Source organism: Ranitomeya imitator, chromosome 5, assembly GCF_032444005.1.
Source record: "Ranitomeya imitator isolate aRanImi1 chromosome 5, aRanImi1.pri, whole genome shotgun sequence".
NCBI lineage: Eukaryota > Metazoa > Chordata > Amphibia > Anura > Dendrobatidae > Ranitomeya > Ranitomeya imitator.
Genome location: NC_091286.1, coordinates 412,184,029 through 412,199,303, shown reverse-complemented (window position 1 = coordinate 412,199,303; position 15,275 = coordinate 412,184,029). Strand labels below are relative to the sequence as shown.

The following is a 15,275-nucleotide window of genomic DNA, read 5'->3' as shown; positions in this document are numbered from 1 at the left end:
TAGTAAATAACCTGCAGCAGCAGCAGACAGTTATGGAGCTTTGGGAAGGATGCAGTGGTAGCTATGTATGCACCTACAATGCCTGCAGGCCTTGCACTGATGTGTTCCCTGCCTACCTAGCGCTGCAATACCGGGACCCATGAAATAGCCCTAAAAAGGACTGTTGGTTTCTCAGGAGTTGTGGGTGTAAGAGTTGCAGACCTATACTACCTCTAAAAACCATGATTCTGACCCTATTTCAGCACCAGCTCTCCCTACTCTCACTGAAACAGTAACAGAAAGTGGCGAGCAGGGCGGCACCAGGTCTGTTATACTCGGGATAATGCTGTACAGCTAAGCCAATCTCTGCACGACCACAACAAAGATGGCTGCGGCGTTTCATGGTTTGGCAGACAATCCCTGCACCGTGATTGGGTCTCTAAAGTCCGTCAAAAACCCTGGGTGGAGACACCAGTTACCGCCGAAAAATCCCGGAAATATTTGCTGCTTGCCGAGTACGCCGAGCATAGCGATACTCGGTCAAGTAACGAGTAGTGGCGAGCACATTCGCTCATCACTAATAATATATATATACCGTATATATACAGTTAGGGCCAGAAATATTTGGACAGTGACACAATTTTCGCGAGTTGGGCTCTGCATGCCACCACATTGGATTTGAAATGAAACCTCTACAACAGAATTCAAGTGCAGATTGTAACGTTTAATTTGAAGGGTTGAACAAAAATATCTGATAGAAAATGTAGGAATTGTACACATTTCTTTACAAACACTCCACATTTTAGGAGGTCAAAAGTAATTGGACAAAAACATAACCCAAACAAAATATTTTGATTTTCAATATTTTGTTGCAAATCCTTTGGAGGCAATCACTGCCTTAAGTCTGGAACCCATGGACATCACCAAACGCTGGGTTTCCTCCTTCTTAATGCTTTGCCAGGCCTTTACAGCCGCAGCCTTCAGGTCTTGCATGTTTGTGGGTCTTTCCGTCTTAAGTCTGGATTTGAGCAAGTGAAATGCATGCTCAATTGGGTTTAGATCTGGAGATTGACTTGGCCATTGCAGAATGTTCCACTTTTTGGCACTCATGAACTCCTGGGTAGCTTTGGCTGTATGCTTGGGGTCATTGTCCATCTGTACTATGAAGCGCCGTCCAATCAACTTTGCAGCATTTGGCTGAATCTGGGCTGAAAGTATATCCCGGTACACTTCAGAATTCATCTGGCTACTCTTGTCTGCTCTTATGTCATCAATAAACACAAGTGACCCAGTGCCATTGAAAGCCATGCATGCCCATGCCATCACGTTGCCTCCACCATGTTTTACAGAGGATGTGGTGTGCCTTGGATCATGTGCCGTTCCCTTTCTTCTCCAAACTTTTTTCTTCCCATCATTCTGGTACAGGTTGATCTTTGTCTCATCTGTCCATAGAATACTTTTCCAGAACTGAGCTGGCTTCTTGAGGTGTTTTTCTGCAAATTTAACTCTGGCCTGTCTATTTTTGGTATTGATGAATGGTTTGCATCTAGATGTGAACCCTTTGTATTTACTGTCATGGAGTCTTCTCTTTACTGTTGACTTAGAGACAGATACACCTACTTCACTGAGAGTGTTCTGGACTTCAGTTGATGTTGTGAACGGGTTCTTCTTCACCAAATTAAGTATGCGGCGATCATCCACCACTGTTGTCATCCGTGGACGCCCAGGCCTTTTTGAGTTCCCAAGCTCACCAGTCAATTCCTTTTTTCTCAGAATGTACCCAACTGTTGATTTTGCTACTCCAAGCATGTCTGCTATCTCTCTGATGGATTTTTTCTTTTTTTTCAGCCTCAGGATGTTCTGCTTCACCTCAATTGAGAGTTCCTTTGACCGCATGTTGTCTGCTCACAGCAACAGCTTCCAAATGCAAAACCACACACCTGGAATCCACCCCTGACCTTTTAACTACTTCATTGATTACAGGTTAACGAGGGAGACGCCTTCAGAGTTAATTGCAGCCCTTAGAGTCCATTGTCCAATTACTTTTGGTCCCTTGAAAAAGAGGACGCTATGCATTACAGAGCTATGATTCCTAAACCCTTTCTCCGATTTGGATGTGGAAACTATCATATTGCAGCTGGGAGTGTGCACTTTCAGCCCATATTATATATATAATTGTATTTCTGAACATGTTTTTGTAAACAGCTAAAATAACAAAACTTGTGTCACTGTCCAAATATTTCTGGCTCTAACTGTATCTACTATATAATTGTCTAAGGGTCACTTGTCTTTCTTTCTGTCTGTCTGTCTGTCACAGATATTCATTGGTCGCGGCCTCTGTCTGTCATGGAAATCCAAGTCGCTGATTGGTCGCGGCAAAACAGCCACAACCAATCAGCGACCGGCACAGTTCGGGGGAAAAATGGCCGCTCCTTCCTTCCCGCAGTCAGTGCCCCCTCCTTGCTCCCCTCCAGTCAGCGCTCACACAGGGTTAATGGCAGCGTTAATGGACCGCATTATGCCGCGGTGTAACGAACTCCATTAAAGCAGCTATTAACCCTGTGTGACCAACTTTTTACTATTGATGATGCGTATGCAGCATCAATAGTAAAACGATTTAATGTTAAAAATAATAATAATAATAATAAAAAAAAGTTATTCTCACCCTCTGCCGTCGCGTCTTCTCCTCGGCAGTGCAAGCGGCAGGTTCCGGTGGCAAGGATGCTATGCGAGAAGGACCTTCCATGACGTCACGGTCATGTGACAGCGATGTCATCAAAGGTCCTGCACTCATCCAACCCTGGGTCCGGAAGCTGCCGCCTGCACCGCACACAGGCGACAGGACTACAAGGGCTCCCTCGGAAGGTGAGTATATGTTTATTTTTTATTTTAAGTCTTTTTTAACCTGTTACATACGTGTCTGGGCAATATACTACGTGGCTGGGCAAAATACAACGTGGCTGTGCTGTGTACTACGTGGCTCTGCTGTATTCTACGTGACTCTGTGCTGTATACTATGTCGCTGTGCAATATACTACGTAGCTGGGCAATATACTACGTGGCTGGGCAATATACTACGTGGCTTGGCAATATACTACGTGGCTGGGCAATATACTATGTAGCTGGGCAATATACTACGCGGCTGGGCAATATACTACGTGGCTGGGCAATATACTACGTGGCTGGGCAATATAGTACGTGGCTGGGCAATATACTACGCAGCTGGGCAATATACTACGCGGCTGGGCAATATACTACGTGGCTGGGCAATATACTACGTGGCTGGGCAATATACTACGTGGACATGCATCTTCTACAATACTCGATGCGTTAGAATCGGGCCACCATCTAGTATGTATATACTATATACGTCGACCACAGATTGCTCCGCACCCACCCTATAAGATGACACCCAGCATATAAGACAACCCCTGACTTTTGAGAAGATTTTATATTTTATAAGGAAAAGCTGGGGGTCATCTTATACGCCCAGTCGTCTTATACGCCGGAAAATATGGTATATATATATATATATATATATATATATATCTTAAAAGAGTATTGGATATTTTAAGAAATTTTTAATAGGTTGCAGTAGAGTAGTGCCTGGCCAAAAGAGTCTACCTTATCATGGTGGTCGCATATAAAAATCTTTTGGACAAAACTAAAGCTGCTGGCTATGTATGTGATATGGTGTCAATGTGTGATTGGCGAGGATGTGGTGCAGAAGTGGAGTTTTTCCAAGCATGGGCAGTGGGTCTGTGGATTATTTAAAAGGTGGAGGCGGAGCAGGTGTGGGGCTTGGGCAGAGTCTCAAGGGGGCCTGAAAATTTAGTCAGTATGGGGCCCTGAAATTCCTCGTAGCAGCCTTGATCACATCATAGATACGGAGACTGCTGTATATACATCACATAGCATACATTGAGACTGCTGCTATACATAATATTGACCTCATCTCGGGAATTCACCCAGAGATTAGAGATGGGGGAAGATGAAAGGTTCCTGGGTGCCCAGAAACACTGAATCAACTGCCACATCAAGGACAAGATAGCAGAGTGAACACTCCACCACAAAAACCATTCTGATGCTGTCAGAGCGGAAATATGACTACGGTATATTTATTAATAAGGTAAAAAATGTAAAAAACAATTTCCTTACCAAAAATACTATTGCCACGGTCTGTGTAGCCACCAAAGGTGAAGACGTGTGAATGGTCTGCGGTCACAACAGTCAGGGTGTCAGAAACTGATGTGAGTTGTCCAGCTAAACGGATAGCTTTGTCAAATTCAACAGCTTCAGTCAATTAATTTTTAGCATTCCCGTCATGCTGTCCATTGGTCGATTCTACCTCGTAATTTCAATTCAAAAGGGTAATTGGTATCAATTTAAGGGAATCACAAACATGCAGTATGTTTACATGTACAATTCATTTATCCATAGCATTAAAGTATCCTACTTTAACATTTTATTTTTAATTTCAGTGGAACTGTATGTCAAAGAGTACAATATGTGGTAAATCAGAGAGTGTAATAAAAAGTATAAAGGAAAAATAATAACCAAAATTAATATGAATACATTGTAGATTAGGATTTGTCATATCTTGTAATGGGAGTCAAGTAAAAAAGCTATAATATATTATACTGCTTACTTATCATACTATATTATGTTTTTAATTTTAGAGCCCATCTATTTACTGGGATGTTACATTTGGACTATTATTCTATTTTTGCTTGCCCATTTTCTGTCTCCCTTGGCTTATTTTATAACTATAGTGATGATAAAAAAATATATATATTTTTAGTGATTTTTTTTTTTCTACATTTAAAATGTTATACTCATCTTTTACATATAGAAAAAATCCACTGGGATTTTTTCTCAAGATTTTGATGGCCTTCTGTCATTTCAGCAAGGGATGGGTCAGTTGGAGGGTCACGACTCAGTTCATATTTCATGTCTTTTGGCTCAAAAAGACCTAAAAATACAAAGATATGAAGTTTTGTTAGTAAAAACATCTATGTTATCAAAGTGAGAGGCTTGGCAAAGTGTTGCTTATATCATTTAGGCAAGGTCTACACCAATGTTTTCCAGACCTCACTGCCCCCCAACAGAAAAGGATTTCCTTAGTTTGGACATGTGAGAGAACCTGTGGCAATTGTTGATACCTTGATAGTAATTCCATCACCTTTTCAATAGTGAGGAAATCATGTATGCATGATCTGTTGGGAGGCCGTGAGGACTGGAACTTGGGAAACACTGGTCTACACAGTGCAGGTTGTCAGCATAAGTGGCATGTAATTCAGTAACAACTATGGGACAACCTCTTGATACCGTGGGTCTCATGTAGTAAACATACATTGTCCCTTTTTTCTTCCATATTCTCAATATATAAATTTAAATATAGAAGACTCTTTACCCATGAGATAATCTGTTGTATTTTCATTCACTGCATCAAGGTCTGCTTTATTCCACACATATTTGGACCCCTGTGAGGGTAAAATTACCATAAATAATGATGTTTAGTATGATAAATATAACTAAGGTGTCATATACACTGTCTGATAACAAACAAGTTGGTTCCTGTGCAAACACCTGATGAACGAGCAATGGGCTTATTTGTTGGCTGCATTTACACTGGACGATTACAGCCATTCAATGACTGCCTTTTGACTACCTGAAAGCCGCTCGGTGGTCTGTAAATAGCCGGTTTAGGCAGGATGACTGCACTTCCATATGCACAGAATAATCGTTAATACAATCGTTACGTGAGCATAAAATATCATTGTTCCTGGCAGCACCTTTCCTGCTTACATAGGATAATGTGTTGTCGAGAACGAAGGTCTTAAGCAAGCTTACAAATCATATCAACCTACTATAATTGGGTGATTGGCGGCTTGTTTAAGCAAGACATTAATTGGAAAATAATTCTAAAAATGCTTGTTCTCAATCATCATCCAGTATAAATGCACCCTAACCTTGCTTAACAAAATCATACTTCTCTGCGGCATATCATCTTGTGTTAGCAGGACATGTGCTGGAAAAACAAAATATATTCTAGGCTCACAGAACAATCACAATATTGATTGTTCTGTGCGCATGGAAGCGCTGGCAACCTGTCTCATCAGGCTATTAAACGACCGATGATCAGAGTAGAAGTATCCAATTGGTGGTGGATGTTTAGTTATGATAGGACAGACTTTTTAAATTGTCGATATTGATTTTTAGGATTGTTATATTCAATAGGTGTCACTACAGTTCATGTCCTCTAACCTTCTGAAGAGGATATTTGCATATTTAGATTCCCAGAAAAGTATTGCATGGCCTATAGGTCTCCTTAAGTCAGCTTGATACTCTCCACAATAAGAAATATTTACCCTTTAGGTACCTATTCAATGCCTCTCAACAAGTCAAATCAGATCTTCTGCTTTGCACTGATGAGGGGCAGACACCCCAAAACACATGTCTGCAAATGGAGTGTCCGGTATTACTCCTTATCCTAAATCATGTGCCAAGACTTTTTAACGGGTCGAGATTGTTACATCCAATAGGTGGCACTCAAGTTCCAGTCATCTTTCTCTCTGAAGAGGCTATTTGCACGACGGAAGTCTGTAACATGTGAATGTTCCCATTGGCATTGGATCCATTAATGTATAAATGAGTTAGTGTGACTGCAAGTACTATGAGACTTTTCAAGTTTCCATTTAACAGAACCATTTGTACCTCTCTTTTGTTCAACCACAGATCAATTAGGTTGAGTCCAGCCTGGCTTGTAATGCTGGTTGGGTATTCTGGGTCAGGTGTTCCTTTTGGATTCATGTAGATTCGGCCTCCTCCCAGAATTACCTGTAAATAATATAATATAGATCAGTAATGTTACTCCATTAATGACCCTTTTATACACCATCACATATTGTGTACGTCTAGTTACATTAATATCTGTATTGTGCACCAGCTGGTATGCAATGTCCTTGCAGCCATTGTTAATTATATTTTGGGTCATCTCATTGTCAGAGAACCATTCTCGGTTTGCGCTGTGAGAATAGGCAGCAGCTGGGGAAGCATGTTGAACGCGGGTAGTTGTCACAATACCTACAGATTTACCTAGGAGGAAACAGAACAGATACATCAGAACTAGTAAAAGAATAACAATAATATAACAGAGAAAGAAATAATGGAGGAGAGGAGAAAGTGAATGAAACAGAGGGGAAAAAGAGGATAGGGAGGAAGAAGTAAGACGTGATGAGAGAGGAGAGGACAAATGGAAAGGAAAAAAAAGGAGGGCTAAGGTAGGAAGAACACGTCTTGAATAAGCCTAGAATTAATGTATTATAAGAAAAGCATCCATTGTTTGAATCAAGTTTTGATGTTGAACACATTTTTTTATTTTTCATTTTGGTGTTTTTTGTTTTCCCCATTTATATTCCATTAACTATATTTACAACCCTTCCTGAAATCTTGCAGCTTTTACTCTGGTTACTGAGCCTCACATTCTCACAACTGATTGACATTTTAAGCTAATAATCCTGTATGTATTTAGTATTGCTGGGATGTTTTAGGACTAAATGTACAGCAAAAAAAAACAGTGGTTGTGAGCTTTCTAGTTAGTCACACAGGAAACACATGATGTTTCTCACCTGCTAATTTAGCTCTGTGAAGTATGGATTCAACTTCATTTCCAATGGCGCTTGTACAAACTCCATAATTTGCAGCTGCGCTCACACCCAGGGTTCCAGAATTCGTTTTTACCCCGCACAAGTAGGCTGTACCTGTCCCCGCACTGTCAGGGACCTGTGCATCCACATTGTATACCTGCAGTATAAGTAAGTAACCAGGCAGTATCTTATAGTCTAAAAATGCTGCTGTCGTTTATGAGTGATTAAATAGGAAACTGGATTGTGTACCTCTTATTTAAAAGCTCCTGCTTAATAGAGGTTTCCACTTATGATGTTTTCATCCAGACCACCCCCTGCATCTCCAAACATCTGATCTAATCTTCAGAATGAAGAGCTTCCATTTTTAAATGCGCATTCTGACTGGATCTACGTCAAACACGTTAGCAACCATTAAAGAAGCACTGCCATCAAAAAAAATTATCCTTTCAATATATTGCAGTCATCATATTATATAGCACTGTGTACTTAAAATTGATCATTTTACCCTTCTATCCAGTTAATTACTCGCTTTTCCTTTAGGTCTATGACATCACGTGATTAAAAACTGACTAACTGAATCCTTCTGAGTTCTATGCAGAAACAGGAGGTACATTTTCTCTGGACAGGTCATAAGTCACTGCAAAAGTCCCTGGCAGGGGGAAGAAGTGGAGCAGATGGGTCAGGAGTGGAAAAGGGGGATGATAAATGCAGGGAATAGAGACAAGATTATTCTACATGGAGCTGAGAAAAGAGAAGAATTAGCTTGGTAGAAAGGAAAAATTAGCAGTTGTAAGTACACAGTGCTATATAATAGGATAACTGTAATAAATTAAGAGGATAAAAAGTTTGATGAGAGTGCTTCTTTAACATAATATTGATTCACGGGCAAAGTGTTCACTGAAGATGTTATAACGTGTAGAAGATGGAATGCCCTATGAAGTTGGGGCTAAAGAATGTAAACATCAATGACTTTCCTTACTATAAGGGTCCAAATTAAGCTTTGAAAAGTGGTATAAATTTGCTGACAAATTGGGCAGAGGCTGGGGGGACAGGAGGTGTGGTATTCACTATGCCACAAATGTTACTTCAGTTCCAGTAGAGACTGGTGTAGAGTTTCTGGCGAGGAGCACACTGAGGTGTACACTACTCGTCCAACACTTCTGATTCATGAAGAGGCATATGTGTCTTTACTCTGGCTGTGTCATGCTTTACCATATAACTATAGGATTAGTAATGGATAGGTGTCGTTTAGGGGCCTCTCCATTACTAAGCCGTGGGTTTGATCTCACCTGACAATACAAAGGTGATAACAAACACACAAATATGAACCCTACTTGCCACCGCTACAGGGCAAGTGGGAAGAGCCGGGCAAAGCGTCAGAAATGGCGCATCTAAGAGATGCGCCTTTTCTTGGGGCTGCAGGCTGTTATTTTTAGGCTGGGGGGCAATATCCATGGCCCTTTACCAGCCTGAGAATACCAGACCCCATATGTCTGCTTTAGAAAGGCTGGTTGAAAACATATGTCTGCTTTAGAAAGGCTGGTTGAAAAAAATGGGGGGACCCCATGCCGTTTGTTTAAATGATTTATTTGACTAATTAAAAAAATATGGCGTGAGGACCCCTATATTTTTGATAACCAGCCTTGCTGAAGCTGACAGTTGAGTTTCGCAGCCCCCAACTGTGAGTTTTGACTGGCTAGTTATCAAATATACAGGGGAACCCATGCCTTTTTTTTTAAAATTTTTTATTTACATCGCAGGAGCTGGCTAATGAATACTCCCATCAGTTGCTCCTGCTCTCTTGGTTATTAGCGGCAGCAGGCGTCTGATGATGGGATCTGCAGTCCCATCAGCTGACACCAGTGACCAGAGGTAAACGTTATACCTCCGATCACTGCTGAGCAATCAAGACAGCGTGGGAACCGCGGCTCTCTTATCAGCAGGGATGATTTCACCGCCGATCAGAAGCGGTGTTTGCCGTGCTGTCATGCACATGACAGCATGGCAAACATTGGATGTTTGGGCCCCCCATTCAAGTGAATGGGGTCCGGGTTCGGGTACTGTTCTGGTACCCGAACCTTTTGTAACTGTTCAGTCGAACCCGAACATCCAAGTGTCCTCCCATCTTTAGTGTTATCGCCATAATTGCCATCCCCACCTTTGAAAGAGCAACATGAGGAAACTTTTCCATCTCTAATATACTCTCCTCCCCTGGTTGTCTTGCAAGTTGTCCTTGGTATATACGAGCCGCAGTAATTGTAGTTACCCCCATTCCTGAAATTAGACACATTGTATAGAGAAGCATTAATGTATACGATCTTACAGAAATCAGCCTTATTTATCATTCCAGTTGTGATATTGAACACTATCTGTCTAGAAAATGTAGAGAATACGTATAGCCTACTGAGTATCTGTATATATGAAGTGCATACTGCATGGCTTGTGCATTTCACATTACACTGCTGAATTACATTACAACGGATGTGTGATAAACTCAATAAAATGTATGAATCATGAAAGTATTTTGGATGGTAAACAGTACACATGTCAATTGCTATTTAAAAGTTGATATAAAAAGCTACAATAGAAGGGGTGCAAAATAATCACAGCTGATGTCCCGAATTTGAGAAGGAGTTGTCCATAAAAGCAACAGAAACATCTTAATAAAAAGTAAAATGACTTGCTTATTTAATTTGCAGTTATAAAGGGGAAAAATGTTTCCAAACAATAAGGGCCCCATTCATCATTGCATTTTTGCCAGTTTTTGACATGAAAAACTCCCAAATAGTGAGTTTTTTTTATTTGCAAGAAATTCATAAAAGGATTGCACCTTTTTTAAATTACAGTAGTCTTTTGTGGTTTAGGTCATTTTCTGATTTTTACATCAATTTGGCTTTTCCAGATTTTTAGAATGTTACAGTTTTTTTGCTCAAATGTACTCTAGTCCCTTTCTGGAGTGTGTTGTATGCCACATATGTTTGCAGAAATTTTGTGGAACACATAATTTTTTGCATAAAATGGTGTAAAAAAAAAAAAGGTTAAGGACAAAAAGAATAAAAAATAAAACACGGGGGAATAACTGCTTGTCGATTAACCACCAGAATGATTGTTCTTCTCACGGCTAACTAATGTGTATGAGAGACTTTAGCTCTAGACAACTGTTTAATTAAAGTATATTGGCCAAGCAATCCAGATTCCAGTACAAAATAGATAGTATAATTTCTACTTCTGCCATTTAGCAATAATTGGCAATAACATTTTTGAACAATATTTTCCAAATGGGGAGAGCCCCAGCATCGCACTTGTATCTTCCCACCACCACAGACATCTATTGGTGATAACTTACCATCTCCTAAAAACATGATGAGGTTCTTGGCCTTGTTGACATTTGGTTTCAGATTCAGCGCAGCTGCCAAAGTCTCCTTGGCTTGGTAATTCCAGTACTTGGGGATCTTCTCAGGTTCTATAAGTCACAATGAAATTATTACATTAATTCTGTATCAGTACTAATATATTACACAGATAATTATGTATGACTAGATGGTGGCCCGTTTCTAACGCATCGGGTATTCTAGAATATGTATGTAGTTTTTTATGAAGGTTTCATAATATTGAAATGAATACACAGGATTCGGCCAGCCGGGCGCGACCAATTAGCGAAGCGTGGTTCAAATCCTGTGCCAATTCACGGCCGAACTGGGCCTGTCGCTGATTGTTCGTGGCTGGCCGGCTGCGACTGATTAGTCGAAGCCAGGGCCAGCTGCAGATTTTTGAGGGCTCCGGGCCAAAGAGTCTCACAGCCCATGTAGCATATAACACAGCCCATGTAGCATATCACACAGCCCACGTAGTATATAGCACAGCCACATAGTATAGAGCACAGCCACGTAGTATAAAGCACAGCCACGTAGTATATAACACAGCTATGTAGTATATAGCACAGCCACGTAGTATATAGCACAGCCCACGTAGTATATAGCACAGCCCACGCAGTATATAGCACAGCCAACACAGTATATAGCACAGCCCACGCAGTATATAGCACAGCCCACGCAGTATATAGCACAGCCCACGCAGTATATAGCACAGCCAACGCAGTATATAACACAGCCCAAGCAGTATATAACACAGCCCACGCAGTATATAACACAGCCCACGTAGTATATAGCACAGCCACGTAGTATATAGCACAGCCACGTAGTATCCACGTAGTATATAACACAGCCACGTAGTATATAGCAGCTATGTAGTATATAGCACAGCCCACGTAGTATATAGCACAGCCCACGCAGTATATAACAGTCATGTAGAATATAGCACAGCCATGTAGTATATAGCACAGCCACGTAGTATATAGCACAGCCCATGTAGTATATAGCACAGCCCACGCAGTATATAGCACAGCCCACACAGTATGTAGCACAGCCCATGCAGTATATAACACAGCCCACGCAGTATATAACACAGCCCACATAGTATATAGCACAGCCACGTAGTATATAACACAGCCACGTAGTATATAACAGCCCACGTAGTATATAACAGCCCACGTAGTATATAGCACATCCCACACAGTATATAGCACAGCCAATGCAGTATATAACACAGCCCACGCAGTATATAACACAGCCCACGTAGTATATAGCACAGCCACATAGTATATAGCACAGCCACATAGTATATAACACAGCCACGTAGTATATAGCAGCTATGTAGTATATAGCACAGCCCACGTAGTATATATGTATGTATGTAGCCCTCCAAGTACCTGAACCAACCATATCGACATTTTATTTATTACCGAAAGTTCATAAAGACCAGAAAATTCCACCAGGTAGACCCATCATATCTGGATGTGGCAACTACCTTGAGAAAATAAATAAATTTGTCGATTCAAAATTACAACCTCTGGTTGAGAATTTGCCCTCATTTATAAAAGACACCAATGAGTTCTTGAAGAAGATAGATGGTCTTTATGTTTGTGATGATACGCTCCTGGTGTCTTGTGACGTCGAGAGTTTATACACCAACATCCGTCATAGTGATGGTGTTCGGGCGGCTGAGTATTTTTTGAACTCTTCCTCTATACCCACATCCATGAGACAATTTACTGTAAGAATGCTTGAATTTTCATTGACCAAAGTTTTTTTTCTCTTTAAGGGGTCCCTCTACCTACAGCTCCAGGGCACAGCCATGAGCACGTCATTTGCGCCCTCATATGCTAATTTGTTCCTGGGGCTGTGGGAGAGGGACCTATTTCACACTGAGCCTGTGTCATCGATGGACCGCATCCTTATATGGGTGCGGTTCATTGATGATATATTCTTCATTTGGCAGGGCTCCATGGATTCACTTCATATTTTTATGGAACAATTGAATCAAAACCATCTGAAAATCCATTTAACATACAAGTGTGATACAAAATTCATGGAATTTTTAGATGTGGGTGTGCATAGGGATGAGTGGCTGCCTCTACACCAACATTTTTCGGAAATCGACGGCAGTAAATTCCCTCTTACATGCCTCTTCGTCACATCCCCCAATAATGATCAAATCGATCCCTATAGGCCAATTTTTGCGCCTATGAAGGATCTGTACGAATGAGGCAGATTTTGAGAAGCATGCCTTGGATCTTAAAGAAAGATTCTTGAAAAGAGGATATAGCAAGCGTTCAGTTAAGAAGGGTTATAATCGTGCCAAGCACATAGACATCAAGCCCTATATGAAAATAAGCCATCTAAATCCGATAGGGTAATAAGGTATATTACACAATACCATGGTCAAACTGAGTTAATTATTATTATTATTTATTATTATTATAGCGCCATTTTTTCCATGGCGCTTTACATGTGAGGAGGGGTATACATAATAAAATAAGTACAATAATCTTGAACAATACAAGTCACAACTGGTACAGGAGGAGAGAGGACCCTGCCCGCGAGGGCTCACAATCTACAAGGGATGGGTGAGGATACAGTAGGTAGGGTAGAGCTGGCCGTGCAGCGGTTTGGTCGATCGGTGGTTACTGCAGGTTGTAGGCTTGTCGGAAGAGGTGGGTCTTCAGGTTCTTTTTGAAGGTGTCGATGGTAGGCGTGGAGTTAATGAGAACATATATAAATAAATCATGGGCAATTTTAAAGGCTGATCCAGTTTTAACACAGTTATATTGGTGAGACATGTAATATTACCTATCGTAGATCTAGGAACTTGAAGGATCAACTAGTCAGAAGCCATTACTCATATAACTCAGGAATTCCGTCTTTTCTTACCAGTATAAAAGCAGTGCCTGGGTGTAAACCATGCGGCCATTGTGTTGCATGTCCTAATATTAAAAGAACTGATACATTCTGCAACCATAATGGTACTGCTATTTATAAAATTAAACAGGCCATAACTTGTACTTCACCATGCCACATGCCCATGTTCCCTGGTATATGTGGGAATGACTACTAGAGAACTTAAGGTACATACCAGGGAACATATTTTGGGAATTTTAGCTGCTAAAGAAGTGAAAGACATATCCTTATTAAAAACAATCCCAAAACACTTCAAGTTGCATCACGAGTGTGATGCATGCATCTCTGCTAAAGGTAACCGGCATAGATAGGATTAAAATTAATGAGAGAGGTGGCGAAATAAGTACGGCTTTGGCGAGAAAAGAAACAAAATGGATTTGGACCCTTGGCACCTAGAGGGTTAAATGAGAATTTGAGCTTTGTACCTTTTCTGTAAACCGTTTTAGTAACCTTCTTAATAATAATATTAATATTTTTACTGTTTTATTTCTCTTGTGGTTTTAAGGTTTCTAATATTTTTTAATATTGATTTTAGTTCTGTATTTTACTAACCTTGGGCGGACTGTGGGATTTGTACGTAACGTTCTTGCTGGTCGCGCTGGAAGGTTGGACTGTGGAGGATGATGTACGTTTGGAGAATCTACAAGCAATAAACAAGAAGCATAATGAGAAAGGAAATTGTCACGATATTTTATGAAATATCATAAGTAGTTCTCCTGCTAGCCTGTGTGGGCTAAGCCCCCCCTTCTTGGAGTGATGCTGCAACAGTTTGTAGCTTCAAATTCCTTCCCTTTCACTCAGCCAAGAGCTGCTTTGCCAATGTAGATGGGGGAGGAAAAGTTTATTACCTCTAGCTCAGAGAGCCGAAGTATTTACGACCGGCATTCTTGCAGTGGAAAGTGACAGGCTAGAACTGGATTCTAACTTTCCAGAAATGCATGGAAGTCCTTTGTCTTGTTTTGTTAAGATATTACACAACCCGTTTACGTAAAAAACACAAAAATATATATTCTTTACACCCCTCGGTGGATCTATTCACCACGTAAAACCTGAGCTTCTAACTCCATCTGGTAAAGAAGTAGGGATTTCTCTGTAAATATGTATCCCAGATAGGACATATTTGATCTCATTAGAATGCTCACGTTAATCCGAGCTGAATGATGGATTTGTTAGGACTATGACATGTTTTGTAGCGGAGTTATCGAAATTAGATATAGATTAGAATAAAATGAGTTATCTGAAGAGGTAGGAGGGACGAGGTGATCCAACCCCTTTCTGGGATGTTACAGGCTTGGCTATAACTGTCTGCACACATCCTCAGCTTCCTTCTTGTCCTATTTTCCTGGAAGAG

The 15,275-nt window shown here is 40.7% G+C and overlaps 1 pseudogene; it reads right to left on the bottom strand.

The window, feature by feature from the left end:
- Positions 1-11,005, bottom strand: part of LOC138680778 (alkaline phosphatase, tissue-nonspecific isozyme-like) — a 38,358-nt pseudogene extending 27,353 nt beyond the window's left edge.
- Positions 11,006-15,275: the final 4,270 nt, after the last annotated feature.